The following is an 18,373-nucleotide window of genomic DNA, read 5'->3' on the forward strand; positions in this document are numbered from 1 at the left end:
ATCATAGCATTGTTTGTAATAAAATCCTGGAAAGAGATGGAAAAAACAGCCAAGTAGGGAAATGTTTATAGGATTTTCATAGCCTGGTATCCTAGTTACTATTGATGCATAATAACCCCAAACTTAGTTATCATTTTGTTAGGCCCATAGATTTTGTGGATCAAGAACTCAGAAAGGTCGTTTCCCAGCGGTCCAGTGATTAAGACTCTGCCTTCCAATGTACGATTTTATCCCTGGTTGGGGAATTAAGATCCCACATTCTGCATGGTGTGTGTGTGTATGTGTGCAGGGGAAAGAATTCAGAAAGAGTATAGCAGGAACAACTTTATAACTCTATGATTGTGTCTCTGCTGGGAATTGACAGTTGGTGGAATAATCTGAAGCAGCCACAGCACAGTAGCCTGAAGTGGCTATTGAGCAGCTGAAAAGAGGCTAGTCTGAATTGAGAAGTGCTGTAACTGTAAAACATATATCAGATTTCAAAGACTTAGTATGACAAAGAGAAACTAATATCTCAATTTTTAAATGATTGATTACATGTCAAATTTATTCATATAAATATATATATTTATATATATTTTGGATATGTTGGGTTAAATATATTTACATTACTTAAATTGATTTTAATGTGGCTGCTAGAAAATTTAAAGTTACACCTGTGACCCATTTGGGGTTCACATAATATTTTTAATTGGTTGATAGTGATATCAAGACGTTTTCACAAATTTGGTGGTAGATGCTATTGGCTGGGATCTCAGCTAAGGCTGTTTGCAGGAATGCCTACACATGGTCTTTTCATGTGGCTGCTTGAGCTTCCTCACGGCATGGTGGCCAAGATTCCAAGAGAGTATTCCAAGGGAATCAGGCAGAGAACCAATATTATCTGTTGTGAACTAACCTTGAAATAACTGTTACTTCCTCTGTAGTCAAACTGACCCAAATTCAAAGGGGGAGGGAACACAAACCACACTTCGTCATGGGAGGAGTGTTAGAATCACATTGCAAGAAGAGCACGTTAGAAGAGAGACATTGTGCCCATATTGGAAAATACAGTTAACCACTGGAATATGATACAGCCAGTAAAAAAGATGGAGTAGATATGTTGAGTGAAAAAAAGTAGATTACAGAATAGTATCTAAAAGCTGTGTGACAGCAATTAGGAACATAAGCTTTGAAGTCAGGGTGCAAAATGTAGCTCACTTCTGTTTACTTTGTAAGACCATTTCAAGTTATGTAGCCTATCAAAGTATCTACCTTGTGTAGGTAAAACAAAAGAAAACAAAACACCTTTCTTGGCTTAGCTTAAAGGAGAAACTTTTAAAATGCTTAACTGAATGCCAGGTTCATAGTAAGCCTAAGGTAAATGTTAGCTGGTACCATGTTAGGGATAATTATTGTCTTTTTTTGTTTTTTTGGTGTGTGTGTGTGTGTGTATATATATATTTATATAAATATAAATATACATACATATATTCACACATACATATATGTATGTATAACGTGTGTGCATATGAATATGTAAAATGTATCTGACTGAGTTGGTTAAAAGTTTCAGAAGAGCATGCTCTACCATTACCTACATCATGTACACAGTTCAGTGGAAGCAAGTGGTCAAGCACCATGAACATAGCCTGGGTACTGGCTTGTCTTCTTGAGGTAACCTAATTTAGCATATGAAAAATAATAAAATCTTACAAAATGGTAATAGTAATTATTGGATTTTTAAAATCTGGATTTTTCAAAGGTTTTTCTATTTTAAAAGTGTGGCATTTATCCAAATTAAGACAAGACAGGACAATAAAATAAAACTGACCAATATTTCTCATGAGCATAGAAGCAAACTATTCTCAAATATTAGCAAATCAAATCCAGAGGAATATAGAAAGAACAATACACTGTGACCAAGTGGGGTTTATCTGAAGAATTTAAGGCTGGTTCCAGATTTGAAAATCAGACAATGTAATCTACATTAAAGAAGATTAAAGGTTGAAGAAGAAGAAACACGTGATCACACCAATTGATGCAGAAAAAGCACTTGACAATATAACATCCAGTCATAACAAAAGTTTTCAGAAAACTCGGAAGAGAAGGGAACTGTCTCAAGGTAATAAAGGGCAACTACAAACTCCCTAGAGTTGGCATCATACTTAATGGTGAAAGAATTAATTCTTTCCTTCTAAGATTGAAACAAGGTAAGGATGTCTGCTCTCACCACAGGTAATCAACATAGTACTGGCAGTTTTAACCAGTCCAAAAAAGCAAGAAAAGGAAATTGGAAAGGAAGGAATGTAACTGTCCCTATTTGCAGGTGATATGATTGAATATGTAGAAAATCCTAAGGAATCTACAAAAACAAAAGAAAAAACCAAAATAATTGCTAGAAATTAATAAGTGAGTTTAACAAGGTTATAGGATACAAAGTCAACACACAAAGATCATCTCAGTTTCTGTATACTAGCAATATGTAGTTGAAAGCTGAACTTAAAATACAATATACAACAGCTTTAAAAAATTCTTAAGTATAGGGAGGGGATATCTGTACGTGTATGGCTGATTCATTTTGTTGTGTAGTTCAGGCTAACCCGACATTGTAAAGCAACCATACTCCAATAAAAATTAATAAAAAATTCTTAAGTATAAATCTAAAAAAGATGTACAGGGTCTGTACACTGAGAACTACAAAATGCTGATGAAAGAAATGAAAGAAGACCTAAATAAATGGTCGTGGATGGGAACAGTCAACATACTCAAGATGTCAGTCTTCAGAAACTGTCTTCAAACTGTCAAGATGTCTTCAGAAACTGATCTATAGGTTTAACAAAATACAAAAAAAAAAAAGTTCTAGCAGGCTTGTTTTGTAGATGTAGATAAGTTGATCCTAAAATTTACATGAAAGGGCAAAGTAACTAAGAATAGTTAAAACAGTTTTCAAAAAAAAAAGAACAAGAAGAAGAAACTTGGAGTACTTACATTATACAACTTAAGAGTTACTCTAAAGATGCAGTAATTAAGACTGTGTGGTGAAGACACAGAAACAGAGATCAGTGGAACAGAGAACCTAGAAATAGATCCACACAAATACAGCCGATTTCTTTCTTTCTTTTTCTTTTTTTTTTTTGCGGTACACGGGCCTCTCACTGTTGTGGCCTCTCCCGTTGCGGAGCACAGGCTCCGGACGCGCAGGCTCAGCAGCCATGGCTCACGGGCCCAGCCGCTCCGTGGCATGTGGGATCTTCCCGAACCGGAGCACGAACCCGTGTCCCCTGCATCGGCAGGCGGACTCTCAACCACTGTGCCACCAGGGAAGCCCCGATTAATTTCTTTTTTACAAAGGTGCGAAAGCAATTCATTACAGAAAGCATAGCCCTTTCAATAATAGATATTGGAGCCGTTGGACATTTCATTAAAAAAAAAATCCTTGACCTAAACCTCACATCTTAAACATAAATTAGAAAGGATTATGGATCTGAATGTAAAGCACAAAACTATAAAACTTCTGGAAGTATAGGAGAAAATCTTCATGATTTTGGGTTAGGTAAAGACTTCTTAGACATGACACCAAAAGCACAATCCATGCAAGAAAAATTTTATAAATTGCACTTCATCCAAGTTAACAACTTTTGCTCTAGACAAGAAAAATGAAAAGACAACCTACAGATGGGAGAAGATCACATATCTGCTAAAGGTCTTATATGCAGAATATAAAATGAATTTTAAAGCTGAAGAAAACAAAGTAATTCCCTGGGGGTCCAGTGGTTAGGACCCTGTGCTTTCACTGCCAAACAGCACAGGTTCAATTCCTGGTCGAGGAACCTTAAGATCCTGCAAGCTGCGTGGCATGGCCAAAAAAAAAAAAAAAAAACCCAAACCGAAACCAAAACAGAAACCCCCCCAAACAAACAAAAAACCCCAAACTGAACAAAACAAAATGAAACCCAAGCAACCCAATTTAAAAATGGGTAAAAGATGTTCATACAGAGGAGCTTTTACCAAAGAGAATATAAAGATAGTAAGCATGTACATGAAAAGTTGTTCAATGTTATTAGCCATTAGGGAAATGGAAATTAAAATAACGAAAGCGCTACACAATTAGTAGAACAACCAAAATAAAAAATATGCTAATGATACCAGGTGCTGATGAGAATACAGAGAAACCGCAACTCTCTTATGGTGCTGATAGGAATGCAGGATGATATGGTCACTCTGGAAAATGATTTGTCAATTAGTCAGAAAGAGAAAAACAGATATTGTATATTAACACATATATGTGGAATCTGAAAAATTTGGTATAGACAATCTTATTTACAAAGCAGAAATAGAGACACAGACGTAGAGAACGTAGGTCTGGATACCAAGGGGGATAAAAGGGGGTGGAATGAATGGGGAGATTGGGATTGACATATATACACTATTGATACTATGTATAAAATAGATAACTAATGAGAACCTACTGTATAGCATAGGGAACTCTAGTCAGTGCTCTGTGGTGACCTAAATGAGAAGGAAGTCCAAAAAAGAGGGCATGTATGTATACGTATAGCTGATTGACTTTGCTGTACAGTATAAACTAACACAATATTGTAAGGAAACTATACTCCAATAAAAATGTAACATATAAAAATTTTTCTTATAAAGTTAAGCATGGCAACCCCAGTCCTATGTATCTGCCTTAGAAAAAAGAAATTTATACTTACATAAAAACCTGTGCAACAGTATTAGCAGCTTTACTTATAGTAGTAAAAAAACTGGAAACAATCCAGATGTCCTTCAACAGGTGAATTATAAACTGGTAAATCCATGCAATATGAAAGTACATTAAAAAGGAAGAAACTAGGGGACTTCCCTGCTGGTGTGGTGCTTGAGACTCCCCACTCCCAATGCAGGGGGCCTGGGTTTGATCCCTGGTCAGGGAACTAGATCCCACATGCATGCTGCAACTAAGAGTTTGCATGCCACAACTAATACCTGGCACAACCAAATAAATATTAGAAAATAAATAAAAAGGAAGGAACTGTTGATCCACACAGCAGCTTGGGAGAATCTCGAAGGCATTATATTGGATGAAAGAAGCCACTGTGGAAAGGTTATATACTGCATGATTCCATTTATATGACATTCTCAAAAAAGCAAACTATAGGAATGAAGAACAGATCAGCAGTTTCTAGGGATTATTGGTGGAGAGATAAGGTGACTGTCATGGGAGTTCAGTGGAAATGTCCTGATTAGAAATATAATCTTGAGATACCTCATTATAGAGTTGAGATATAGATATATATATATATATATGTATGTATTTTTTTTTGCACATGGCTTGCCATGGTTGCAGATCCTGAATTACAATTCTTTTTTTCTAATAAATAAGGTTTTTCTATATTTTTTTATACAGCAGGTTCTTATTAGTCATCAATTTTATCCACATCGGTGTATACATGTCAATCCCAATCGTCCAATTCATCACACCACCACCCACACCCCCCCGCGGCTTTCCCCCCTTGGTGTCCATACATTTGTTCTCTACATCTGGGTCTCAATTTCTGCCCTGCAGACTTGTTCATCTGTACCATTTTTCTAGGTTCCACATATATGCGTTAATATACGATATTTGTTTTTCTCTTTCTGACTTACTTCACTCTCTATGACAGTCTCTAGATTCATCCACGTCTCAACAAATGACCCAATTTTGTTCCTTTTTATAGCTGAGTAATATTCCATTGTATATATGTACCACATCTTCTTTATCCATTCGTCTGTCTGTCGACAGGCCTTTAGGTTGCTTCCATGACCTGGCTACTATAAATAGTGCTGCAGTGAACATTGGGGTACATGTGTCTTTTTGAATTGTAGTTTTCTCTGGGTATATGCCCAGTAATGGGATTGCTGGATCATATGGTAATTCTATTTTTAGTTTTTTAAGGAACCTCCATACTGTTCTCCATAGTGGCTGTATCAGTTTACATTCCCACCAACAGTGCAAGAGGGTTCACTTTTCTCCACACCCTCTCCAACATTTGTTTGTAGAGTTTCTGATGAAGCCCATTCTAACTGGTGTGAGGTGATACCTCATTGTAGTTTTGACTTGCATTTCTCTAATAATTAGTGATGTTGAGCATCTTTTCATGTGTTTGTTGGCCATCTGTGTGTCTTCTTTGGAGAAATGTCTATTTAAGTCTTCCACCCATTTTTTGATTGTGTTGTTTGTTTTTTTTGATATTGAGCTGCATGAGCTGCTTGTATATTTTGGAGATTAATCCTGTGTGCATTGCTTTGTTTGCAAATATTTTCTCCCATTCTGACGGTTGTTTTTTTGTCTTGTTTATGGTTTCCTTTGCTGTGCAAAAGCTTTTAAGTTTCATTAGGTCCCATTTATTTTTATTTCCATTACCCTAGGAGGTGGGTCAAAAAAGATGTTGCTGTGATTTCTGTCAAAGAGCTTTCTTTCTATGTTTTCCTCTAAGAGTTTTATAGTATCTGGTCTTACATTTACGTCTTTAATTCATTTTGAGTTCATTTTTGTGTATGGTGTTAGGGAGTGTTCTAATTTCATTCTTTTACATGTAGTTGTCCAATTTTCCCAGCACCACTTATTGAAGAGACTGCCTTTTCTCCATTGATCATAGGTGCGTGGGCTTATCTCTGGGCTTTCTATCCTGTACCATTGATCTATATTTCTTTTTTTGTATCAGTACCATACTGTCTTGATTGCTGTAGCTTTGTGGTATAGTCTGAAGTTGGGGAGGCTGGTTCCTCCAGCTCCATTTTTCTTTCTCAAGATTGCTTTGGCTGTTCGGGGTCTTTTGTGTTTCCATACAAATTGTAAAATTTTTTGTTCTAATTTTGTGAAAAATGCCATTGGTAATTTGATAGGGACTGCATTGAATCTGTAGATTGCTTTGGGTAGTATAGTCATTTTCACAGTATTGACTATTCCATTCCAAGAACATGGTATATCTCTAAATCTGTTTGTGTCATCTTTGATTTCTTTCATCAGTGTTGTATAGTTTTCTGTGTACAGGTCTTTTGCCTCCTTAGGCAGATTTATTCATAGGTATTTTATTCTTTTTGTTGCAATGGATAATGGGACTGTTTCCTTAATTTCTGTTTCTGATCTATTGTTGTTAGTGTGTAGGAACGGAAGAGATTTCTTTTCTTTAATATTTATTTATTTATTTTTGGCTGTGTCGGGTCTTAGTTGCAGTGTGCAGGCTCTTTATTGTGGCACACGGGCTCTTTGTTGCAGTGTGCAGGCTTCTTTCTTGTGGTGCACAGGCTCCAGAGCACATGGGTTCAGTAATTTACAGCACACGGGCTCTCTAATTGAGGCACTCTGGCTCAGTAGTTGCAGCGTGCAGGCTTAGGTGCCCTGTGGCATGTGGGATCTTAGTTCCCCAACCAGGGATTGAACCCATGTCCCCTGCATTGGATGGTGGATTCTTAACCGCTGGACTCCCCAGGGAGGTCCCAGTGCAAGAGATTTCTGGGTATTAATTTTGTACCCTGCAACTTTACCAACTTCATTGATTAGCTCTAGTAGTTTTTTGGTGTCATCTTTAGTATTTTCTATGTATAGTGTCATGTCATCTGCAAACAGTGACAGTTTTACTTCTTTTCCAATTTGTATTCTTTTTATTTCTTTTTCTTCTCTGATTGCCATGGCTAGGACTTCCAAAACTACGTTGAATAATAGTGGCAAGAGTGGACATCCTTGTCTTGTTCCTGATCTTAGTGGAAATGCTTTAACTTTTTCACTGAGAATTGAGAATGATGTTTGCTGTGGGTTTGTCATATATGGCCTTTATTATGTTGAGGTAGGTTCCCTTTATGCCCCCTTTCTGGAGAGTTTTTATCATAAATGGGTGTTGAAGTTTGTCAAAAGCTTTTTCTGCATCTATTGAGATGATCATATGGTTTTTATTTTTTATATTTATTTTTTTTAATATTTTATTTTTTATTTGGCTGCTTGGGGTTTTAGTTGGGGCATATGGGATTTAGTTCCCTGACCAGGGATCAAACCTGGGCCCCCTGCATTGGGAGTGTGGAGTCTTAACCACTGGACCACCAGGGAAGTCCCGATTTTTAGTTTTTAATTTGTTAATATGGTATATCACATTGATTGATTAGCGTATATTGAAGAACCCTTGTATCCCTGGGATCAATCCCACATGATCATGGTGTATGATCCGTGTGTTGGATTCTGTTTGCTAGTATTTTGTTGAGGATTTTTGAGTCTATGTTCATCAGTGATAATGGTCAGAAATTTTCTTTTTTTGGTGATATCTTTGTCTGGTTTTGGTATCAGGGTGATGGTGGCCTCATAGAACGAGTTTGGGAGTGTTCCACCATCTGAAATTTTTTGGAAGCGTTTGAGAAGGATGGGTGTTAGCTCTTCTCTAGATGTTTGATAGAATTTGCCTCTGGGGCTTCCCTGGTGGTGCAATGGTTAAGAGTCTGCCTGCCAATGCAGGGAAAATGGGTTCGAGCCCTGGTCTGGGAAGATCTCACATTCCGCGGATCAGCTAAGCCCATGCGCCACAACTACTAACCCTGTGCTCTAGAGTGAGCTACAACTACTGATCCCGTGTGCCACAACTACTGAAGCCCGCGTGCCTAGAGCCTGTGCTCCGTAACAAGAGAAGCCACCACAGTGAGAAGCCCGCACGCCGCAATGAAGAGTAGCCCCTGCTTGCCTCAACTAGAGAAAGCCTGCACACAGCAACGAAGACTCAATGCAGCCCCAAAAAATGAATGAATAAAATAAATTTTAAAAAAAAGAATTCACCTCTGAAGCCATCTGGTCCTGGACTTTTGTTTGTTGGAAGAATTTTAATTTCAGTTTCAATTTCATTACTTGTGAGTGGACTGCTTATATTTTCTATTTCTTCCTGGTTCAGTCTTGGACGGTTGTACCTTTGCAAGAATTTGTCCATTTCTTCCACGTTGTGCATTTTATTGGCATATAGTTGCTTGTAGTAGCCTCTTATGATGCTTTGTATTTCTGTGGTGTCAGTTGTAATTTCTCCTTTTTCATTTCTAATTTTACCGATTTCAGTTCTCTCCCTTTTTTTTCTTGATGAGTCTGGCTAAAGGTTTATCAATTTTGTTTATCTTCTCAAAGAACCAACTTTTAGTTTTATTGATCTTTGCTGTTGTTTTCTTCGTTTGTAGTTCATTTATTTCTGCTCTGATCTTTATGATTTCTTTCCTTCTACTAACTTTGGGGTTTCTTTGTTCTTTCTCTAGTTGCTTTAGGTGTAAGGTTAGATTTTTTATTTGAGATTTTTTTTGTTTCTTGAGGTGAGATTGAATTGCCCTAAACTTCCCTCTTAGAACTGCTTTTGCTGTGTCCCATAGGTTTTGGGTCATCGTGTTTTCATTGTCATTTGTTTCTACGTATTTTTTATTTCCTCTGATTTCTTCAGTGATCTCTTGGTTATTTAGCACAGCACTGTTTAGCCTCCATGTGTTTGTGTTTTTACAGGTTTTTTTTTTCCTGTAATTGATTTCAAATCTCAAAGCATTGTGGTCGGAAAAGATGGTTGATATGATTTCACTTTTCTTAAATTTTCCAGTGCTTGATTTGTGACCCAAAATGTGATCTATCTTGGAGATAGTTCTGTGTGCACTTGAGAAGAAAGTGTATTCTGCCACTTTCAGGTGGAATGTCCTATTAATATCAATTAAGTCTATGTGGCCTATTGTCTCATTTAAAGCTTGTATTTCCTTATTTATTTTCTGTCTTGATGATCTGTCCATTGGTGTAAGTGGGGTGTTAATCCCTCCCCCACTATTATTGTGTTACTGTTGATTTCCCCTTTTATGCCTGCTAGCGTTTGCCTTATATATTGAGGTACTCCTATGTTGGGTGCCTGAGTATTTATAATAGTTATATCTTCTTTTTTGGATTGATCCCTTGATCATTATGTAGTGTCCTTGTCTCCTGTAACATTCTTTATTTTAAAGTCTATTTTATCTGATATGAGTATTGCTACTCCAGCTTTCTTTTGATTTCCATTTGTATGGAATATCTTTTTCCATCTCCTCACTTTCAGTCTGTATGTGTCCCTAAGTCTGAAGTGGGTCTCTTGTAGACAGCATATATATGGGTCTTGTTTTTGTATCCATTCAGCCAGTCTGTGTCTTTTGCCTGGAGCATTTAATCTATTTATGTTCAAGGAGATTATCGATATGTATGTTCCTGTTACCATTTTCATAATTGTTTTAGGTTTGTTTTTTTGGGTCTTTTTCTTCTCTTGTGTTTCCTGCCTAGAGAAGTTCCTTTAGCATTTGTTGTAAGGCTGAGTTGGTGGTGCTGAATTCTCTTAGCTTTTGCTTGTCTGTATTTCTTCGTCAAGTCTGAATGAGATCCTTACTGGATAGAGTAATCTTGGTTGTAGGTTTTTCCCTTTCATCACTTTAAATATATCCTGCACTCCCTTCTGTCCTGCAGAGTTTCTGCTTAAAGATCAGCTGTTAAACTTATGGGGATTCCCTTGTATCTTATTTGTCACTTTTTCCTTGCTGCTTTTAATATTTTTCCTTTGAATTTAAATTTGTTAGTTTGATTAATATGTGTCTTGGTGTGTTTCTCCTAGGGTTTATCCTGTATGGGACTCCGCGATTCCTGGACTTGGGTGGCTGTTTCCTTTCCCATGATAGGGAAGTTTTTGACTATAATCTCTTCAAATATTTTTTCAGGTCCTTTCTCTTTCTTTTCTTTTGTGACCCCTATAATTTGAACGTTTGTAAGTTTAGTGTTGTCCCAGAGGTCTCTGGGACTGTCCTCAATTCTTTTCATTCTTTTTTCTTAATTCTGCTCCTCGGCAGTTATTTCCACCATTCTGTCTTCCAGCTCACTTATTCGTTCTTCTGCCTCAGTTAGTCTGGTATTGATTACTTCTAGAGTATTTTTCATTCAGTTTTTGTGTTGTTCATTAGTGTTTGTTCTTTAGTTCTTCTAGGTCTTTCTCAAACATTTCTTGTATTTTCTCCCTCCGTGCCTCCATTTTATTTCTGAGATTTTGGATCATCTTTACTATCATTACTCTGAATTCGTTTTCAGGTAGGTTGCCTATTTCTTCTTCATTTCTTTGGCCTTATAGGTTTTTACCTTGTGCCTTCATCTGTAACATTTTTTTGTCATCTTAGTTTTTTTTTTTAATGGATGGGTCTGTGTTCCTGTCTTAGAGGTTGTTTGGCCTGAGGCATCCAGCACCGGAGTTTGCAGGCAGTTAGGTAAACCTGGGTCTTGGTGCTGAGATGAGGACCCCTGGGAGACCTCACTCCGATTAATATTCCCTGGGGTCTGAGATTCTCTGTTAGCCCAGCGGTTTGGACGCAACACTTCCACCACAGGAGCTCAGACTTGACCCCTGGCCTGGGAGCCAAGATCCTGCAAGCCACATGGTGTGGAAAAAAAAGGGAGGGAACAAACAAAAAGGAGCAGAATAATAACAAAGAATAAAAAGTAAAGTTAGAAATACAAAATATTTATGAGAAAAAGTAAAAATATAAATGAAATAACAAGGTAAAACTGAACCACAACAGCAAAAAAAAATGAAAGGCAGAAGAGGCCTTGGCTGTGGGGGGCGGAGCTTAGGCAGGGTGGGTAGGGCCTAGGCTTGGTGCTGCCAGAAGGTGCTGGGAAATGCTGGCCCGTTCCAGATCCTCCTATCCCCCGAGGGTCTCTCTTCATTCCCGCTGATCTTTTCACCATGGGTGGGCCCCTCCCTAGCGTGGGAATGCCTCCTCTCCCCCAGCCGCCCCTCAAGGGCACCCATCCTGTCTGGCCTCCATTTCCTCTTCCCCCTTCCTCCCCCCACGTCCTAGTTGATCACTTGGGGGTTCCTCCTGTCCCTTTATGTGTCTAAGGGCCCCCACCAGCGCCTGGTAGGTGCCCTAGTTGTGTAGAAACATTTTGATTGATCATTATGATAAGTTTAATTATCATCTGTAGGTATACAAGTTTATACAATATTATTGACTATATTCCCTGTGCTGTACATTACATTCCCATGGCTTATTTATTTTATAACTGGAAGTTTGTACCCCTCAATCCCCTTCATCTATTTTGCTCACTCCCCAATTTCCTCCCCTCTGGCAACCACAAGTTTTTTTTTTTGTTTGTTTCTGTTTTGTTTTGTTTGTTCATTTATTTTGTGTTTTAGATGCCATATATACGTGAAATCATTTGGTAATTTTTTTTTCTATCTGACTTGTTTTATTTAGCATAATACTCTTTAGGTTCATCCATGTTGTCACAAATGTCAAGTTGTGTTTCTTTTTTATGGCTGAATAATATTCCATTGTGTATATGTGTGTGTGTATCACATCTTCTTTATCCATCCACTTTATCCGTCCATCTATTAATGGACACTTAAGTTGTTTCCATATTTTGGCTATTTTAAATACTGCTGCAATGAACATAGGAATGCATATATCTTTTCAAGTAAGTGTTTTTGTTTTTCTTGGTTAAATATCCAGAAGTGGAGTTACCTGGTTGTACGGTAATTCTATTTATATTTTCTTCACACTTTGGCATCTTTTAGTACCCAGTTCTTACTCATATTTACCTGATTTTCTCGAGAAAAAATATATTTCTCTTAGGTAATATTTGTTTATAACACTGTATATTTCATGTATACAACATTACATTTCCACACCTGTATACATTGCAGCATGCTCACCACCAAAAATTTAGTTTCCATCTGTCATCATCAAGTTGCCCCTCCCTTACCCATTTAGCCCTCTCCTCCCATTCCTTCCCCTCTGATAACCACTACTTTGTTCTTGGCATCTATATGTTTGTTTTTGTTTGGTTTGGTTTGTTCGTTTTGTTTGTTTGTTCATTTTCTACATTCCATAATATGAGTGAAATTATACAGTGTTTGTCTTACTCCATCTGGCTTATTTCACCTAGCATAATACTCTCAAGGTCCATCCATGTTGCAAATCGCAAGATTTCATCTTTTTTTAAATGACTGAATAGTATTCCATTGTTTATATATACCACATCTTCATCCATTCATCTGTTGATGGAACTTAGGTTTTTACCATATCTTGGCTATTGTAATATAATGCTGTGATGAACATAGGGGTGCATATATCTTTTTGAATTAGTGTTTTCATATTCTTTGGATGAATAAACAAATGTGGAATAGCTGGATCATATGGTAGTTCCATTCTTATTTTTTTGAGGAATCTCCATACTGTTTTCCATAGTGGTTGCACCAATTTACATTCCCACCAAACAATGTATGTATGAGGGTTCCCTTTTCTCCACATGCTTGCCAACACTTGTTATTTCCTGCCTTTTTGATAATAGCCATTCTAAGAGGCATGAAGTGATATCTCATTGTGGTTTTGATTTGCATTTCCCTGATGATTAGTGATGTTGAACACCTTTTCATGTTCCAGCTGGCCATCTTTATGTCTTCTGGAAAAATGTGTATTCAGATCCTTTGCCCATTTTTATTGTTTTTTTTTTGTTTTTTTTTTGTTTATTTTGCTGTGCACGGGCCTCTCACTGTTGTGGCCTCTCCTGTTGCAGAGCACAGGATCCGGACGTGCAGGCTCAGCGGCCATGGCTCACAGGCCTAGCTGCTCCGCGGCATGTGGGATCTTCCCAGACTGGGTCATGAACCCGCGTCCCCTGCATCGGCAGGGGGACTCTTAACCACTGTGCCACCAGGGAAGCCCCCTTTGCCCATTTTTAAGTTGGATTTTTTTTTTTTTTGCTGTTGAGTTTTAAGAGTTCTTTTATTTATTTATTTATTTTTAAGAGTTCTTTATATATTTTGGATGTTAACCCCTTATCAGATAAATAGTTTGAAAATATTTTTTCCTGTTCAGTAGGTTGACTTTTCACTTTGTTGATGGGTTCCTTTGCTCTGCAGAAACTTTTTATTTTGATGTAGTCCCACTTGTTTATTTTTGCTTTCGTTGCCTTTGTTTTTGGTGTCAGATCCAAAAAAATCATCCCCAGGACCAATGTCAGGAGCTTACCACCTATGTTTTCTTCTAGGAATTTTATAATTTCAGGTCTTAAGTTCAATTCTTTCATCTATTTTGAATTAAATTTTTGTGAGTGGTATAATCTAGTGGTCCAGTTTTATTGTTTTGCATGTGGTTGTCCAGTTTGCCAGCAGCATTTATTGAATAGACTTTCTTATCCCCATTGTATGTTATTCCTGGCTCCTTTGTCATAAATTAGTTGACCACATGTGTGGATTTATTTCTGGATTCTCTATTCTGTTCCATTGATTGATGTGTCTGTTTTTATTGTATAGTATTTTTTATCTATATCATTGATTACTATAGCTTTAAAATATAGTTTGAAATCAGAGAATGTGGTGCCTCTAGCTTTGGTGTTCTTCTCAAGATTGCTTTGGCCAATTGGGGTCTTTTGTGGTTCAATATAGATTTTAGGATTGTTTGTACTATTTTTGTGAAAAATGCCATTGGAATTTTGATAGGGATTGCATTGAATCTGTACATTGCTTGGGGTAACATGGCTCTTTTAACAATATTAATTCTTCCAATCTATGAGCATGATGTATTTTTTTATTTATTTGTGTTGTCTTCAGTTTCATTCATCAAAGTGTTATAGTTTTCATGGTATAGTTTTTTCACCTCCTTGGTTAAATTTATTCCTGGGTATTTTGTTTTATGCAATTGTAAATGGGTATTTTCTTAATTTTTCTGATAGTTTATTATTAGTGTACAGAAGTGCAACAGAGTTTTTGTATATTGATTTTGTATCTTGCAACTTTACTGAATTTTTAAAGTAATTCTAACGTGTTTTTTGGTGGAGTATTTAGGGTTTTCTACATATAATATTATGTCATCTGTAAGTAGTTACAGTTTTCTTCCTTCCTTTCACATTTAGATGCCTATTATTTATTTTTCTTGCCTAATTTCTCTGGCTAGGACTTCCAAGATGTTAAATAAAGGTGGTGAGAGTGAGCACCCTTGTCTTGTTCTTGATTTTAGAGGAAAAGCTTTCAGTTCTTCACCATTGAGTATGATGTTAACTGTGGACGTTCATATATGGTCTTTATTATGCTGAACTCTGTTCCCTCTATACCCACTTCGTAGAGTTTTTATCATAAAAGGATGTTGAATTTTGTCAAATGCTTTTTCTGCATCTATTGAGATGATCCTATAATTTTTATGTTTTATTTGTCATATGATTAATGATGTTCATTTCACTCGGTAGATGTTGTTTAATCAAGACATATTTGTGAATTTTCCAGTTTTATTTTTGTAACTAATTTTTTTGTTTGTTTTTGTTTCATACCATTGTGATTGGAAAAGATGCTTGACATTTCTTTTACAATTTATTAGGACTTGTTCTGTGGTCTAACATGTGATCTGTCCTGGAGAGTGTTTCATGTGCGTTTGAGAAGAATGTGTATTTCGCTGCTGTTGGATGGCATGTTCTATATATGTCTGTTAAGTTCATTTGGTCTAATGTGTCATTAAAGGCTGATGCTTCCTTATTGATTTTCTGTCTGGATGACCTATCCATTGATGATGGTGGGATATTAAAACCTCCTACTTTTATTGTACTGCTGTTTCTTTCTCCTTTTAGATCAGTTAATATTTGCTACATATTTTAGGTGCTCCTATGTTGGGTACATAAATATTTACAGATGTTATATTGTCTTCTGAATTGATCCCTTTACCACTATGTAATGCCCTCCTTTGTCTCTTATTACAGTCAAGTCTGTTTTGTGTTATATAATATAGCTACCTCGGCTTTCTTTTGGTTTCTATTTGCATGGAATATCTTTTTCTATCCTTTGATCTTCAGTGTGATGTGAGTTTCTTGTTGGCAGTATATCATAGGTCTTTTTTAAAAAATATCCATTGAGTCACTCTATGTCTTTTCATTGGCAAATTTAGTCCATTTACGTTTAAAGTAATTAATGATAAGTATGTACTTACTGCCATTTTGTTAATTATTTTCCGGCTGTTTTGTAATTTTTTTTTCTTCTTCTCTTGCTCTCTTCCTTTGTGATTTGATTATTTTCTTTAGTGGTATGTTTAGATTCCTTTCATTTATCTTTTGTGTACTACTATACGTTTTTGTTTTGTGGTTACCATGAGGCTTATATATAACAACTTTTATTTATAACAGTCTATTCTAAGTTGATAACAATTTGTGTTTGAATGCATTCTAAAGCTCTGCATTTTTACTCTCCCCAGTCCCATTTTGTTTTTGATATCATATTTAAATTTTTAAATCTTGTATATTTCTTAACTAATTGTTGTAGTTATAGTTATTTTTGCTACTTTTGTCTTTTAACCTTTATACTAGCTTTCTAAGTGATTAATGGACAGCATTTGATTATTCTACATTTTACTATATATTTACCTTTATCATTGAGATTTATACTTTCATATGTTTTCCTGTACTAATTTAGCACCCTTTCTTTTTAGCTTAAAGAAGTCCCTTTAACATTTCTTGTAAGGCCAGTTTAGTGGTTATGCACTCCTTTAGCTTTTGCTTGTCTGGAAAACTCTATCTCTCCTCAGTTCTGAAAGACAACATTGCAAATTAGGGTATCCTTAGTTGGCAGTTTCTTTTCCAGACTTTAAATATATTATGCCATTCCCTTCTGCCTTCAAAGTCTCTGCTGAAAAATCTGCTCATAGTATTATGGGAGTTCCTTTGTATGTACCAAGTCATTTTGTTCTTGCTGCTTTTAAGATTCTCTCCTTGTTTTTAACTTTTTTTTTTTTTTTTGTGGTACACGGGCCTCTCACTGTTGTGGCCTCTCCCGTTGTGGAGCACAGGCTCCGGATGCGCAGGCTTAGTGGCCATGGCTCATGGGCCCAGCCGCTCTGCGGCATGTGGGATCTTCCCAGACCGGGGCACGAATCTGTGTCCCCTGAATCGGCAGGTGGACTCAACCACTGCGCCACCAGGGAAGCCTCTGTCTTTAACTTTTGACATTTAAATTTTAATGTATCTTTGTGTGTGTCTCTTTTGGTGCATCTTATTTGGAACTCTCTGGACTTCCTGAATATGGATATCTGTTCCTTCCTTAGGTTAGGAATGTGTTCAGCCATTGTATCTTCAAATAAGTTTTCTGCTCCTTTCTTTCTCTCTTCTTCTTCAAGGACTCCTACAGTATGAATGTTGGTTCACTTGATGTTGTCTCATAAGTCCCTTAAGCTATCTTCCCTTTTATTCATTCTTTTTTCTTTTCCTGCTCTGATTGGGTGAGTGCATTGTCCTGTCTTCAAGTTCACTGATCCTTTCTTCTGCTTCACTTAGTCTGCTGTTGAACCCCTCTAGTGTATTTTTTAGTTCAATTACTGTATTCTTTAGCTCTGTAACTTCTATTTGATACTTTCTTATATATTTTTTTACCTCTCTGTTGAAATTGTCACTGTGTTTATCCGTTCTTCTTTCAAGTTCAGTGAACATCTTTATATCCTTAAGATCATTATTTTGATCTCTTAATTAGGTAAATCCCTTGTCTCCATTTCATTAAGGACTTTTTCTGAAGTTTTATCTTTTTTTTTCATTTGGAACATATTCCTCTCTTTCTTCATTTTCCTTGAGTGTCTGTGTTACTTTCTATGTATTAGATAAAACAGCTATCTCTCCCAGTCTTGAAGGTCTTGTGTAGTAGGTGCATTTTATTGTTCAACCCTGCCTTAGCTATTGGTTTTTTCTCCAACTTTTGTGATTCTCTAAGCAGACTTTACTTTCAGTGGCTCTCAGTAGTAGAGGATGTGACATTACCTGTCAGTATTCCAAAGGAGAGGATCTCAGTTAGCTCCTACATGCAAGCTGATTAGAAGTTAGACTCTCAGACAGCAGCCTTTAAAGTATACAACTATATACAGTCTTTTGGGACTGCCTGCCCATTATAGCCAGGCAATTTAGAGTTGTCCCCTTTGCAACAGTCTCAAAAGTTGGAGTGCTAGATGAATGTACAAGTTCCTTTCTGGGAGATACAGCAACCTATAGCAGGGCAGAGGTAGAGCACAAAAATGGCATCCTTTGGCCTTCATCCTTGGATGTGTGCCAAACAGAAACCTGCACCTCAGGCTGAAGCTCAAGCATATCAGCCTCTTTCACAGAAAGACTGGGGTGTGTTTTTTAGTCTGCTTTCTGTGCAGTGCTTTGGGGATGGTAGCTGGCCAATAATTGTCTCTCCATTTGTTACAGTCACCTGGGACCCATGAACAAAGCCCTGCTGGCCACCAGAGCAAGGTGATCAAGGAATGTCCCCTGGGTAGCACCCACATAAATTTGGGGTATCAGACACATGTACAAGCTCCTCTCCAGTAGACACTGGCACTGTGGATTATGGCAGAGGGAGAGCATAAAAATAGCGCCTGACCTCTGAGGTCTCTGGAG

The sequence above is a fragment of the Tursiops truncatus genome, chromosome 16 (genome assembly GCF_011762595.2).
Source record: "Tursiops truncatus isolate mTurTru1 chromosome 16, mTurTru1.mat.Y, whole genome shotgun sequence".
NCBI classification, from domain to species: Eukaryota; Metazoa; Chordata; class Mammalia; order Artiodactyla; family Delphinidae; genus Tursiops; species Tursiops truncatus.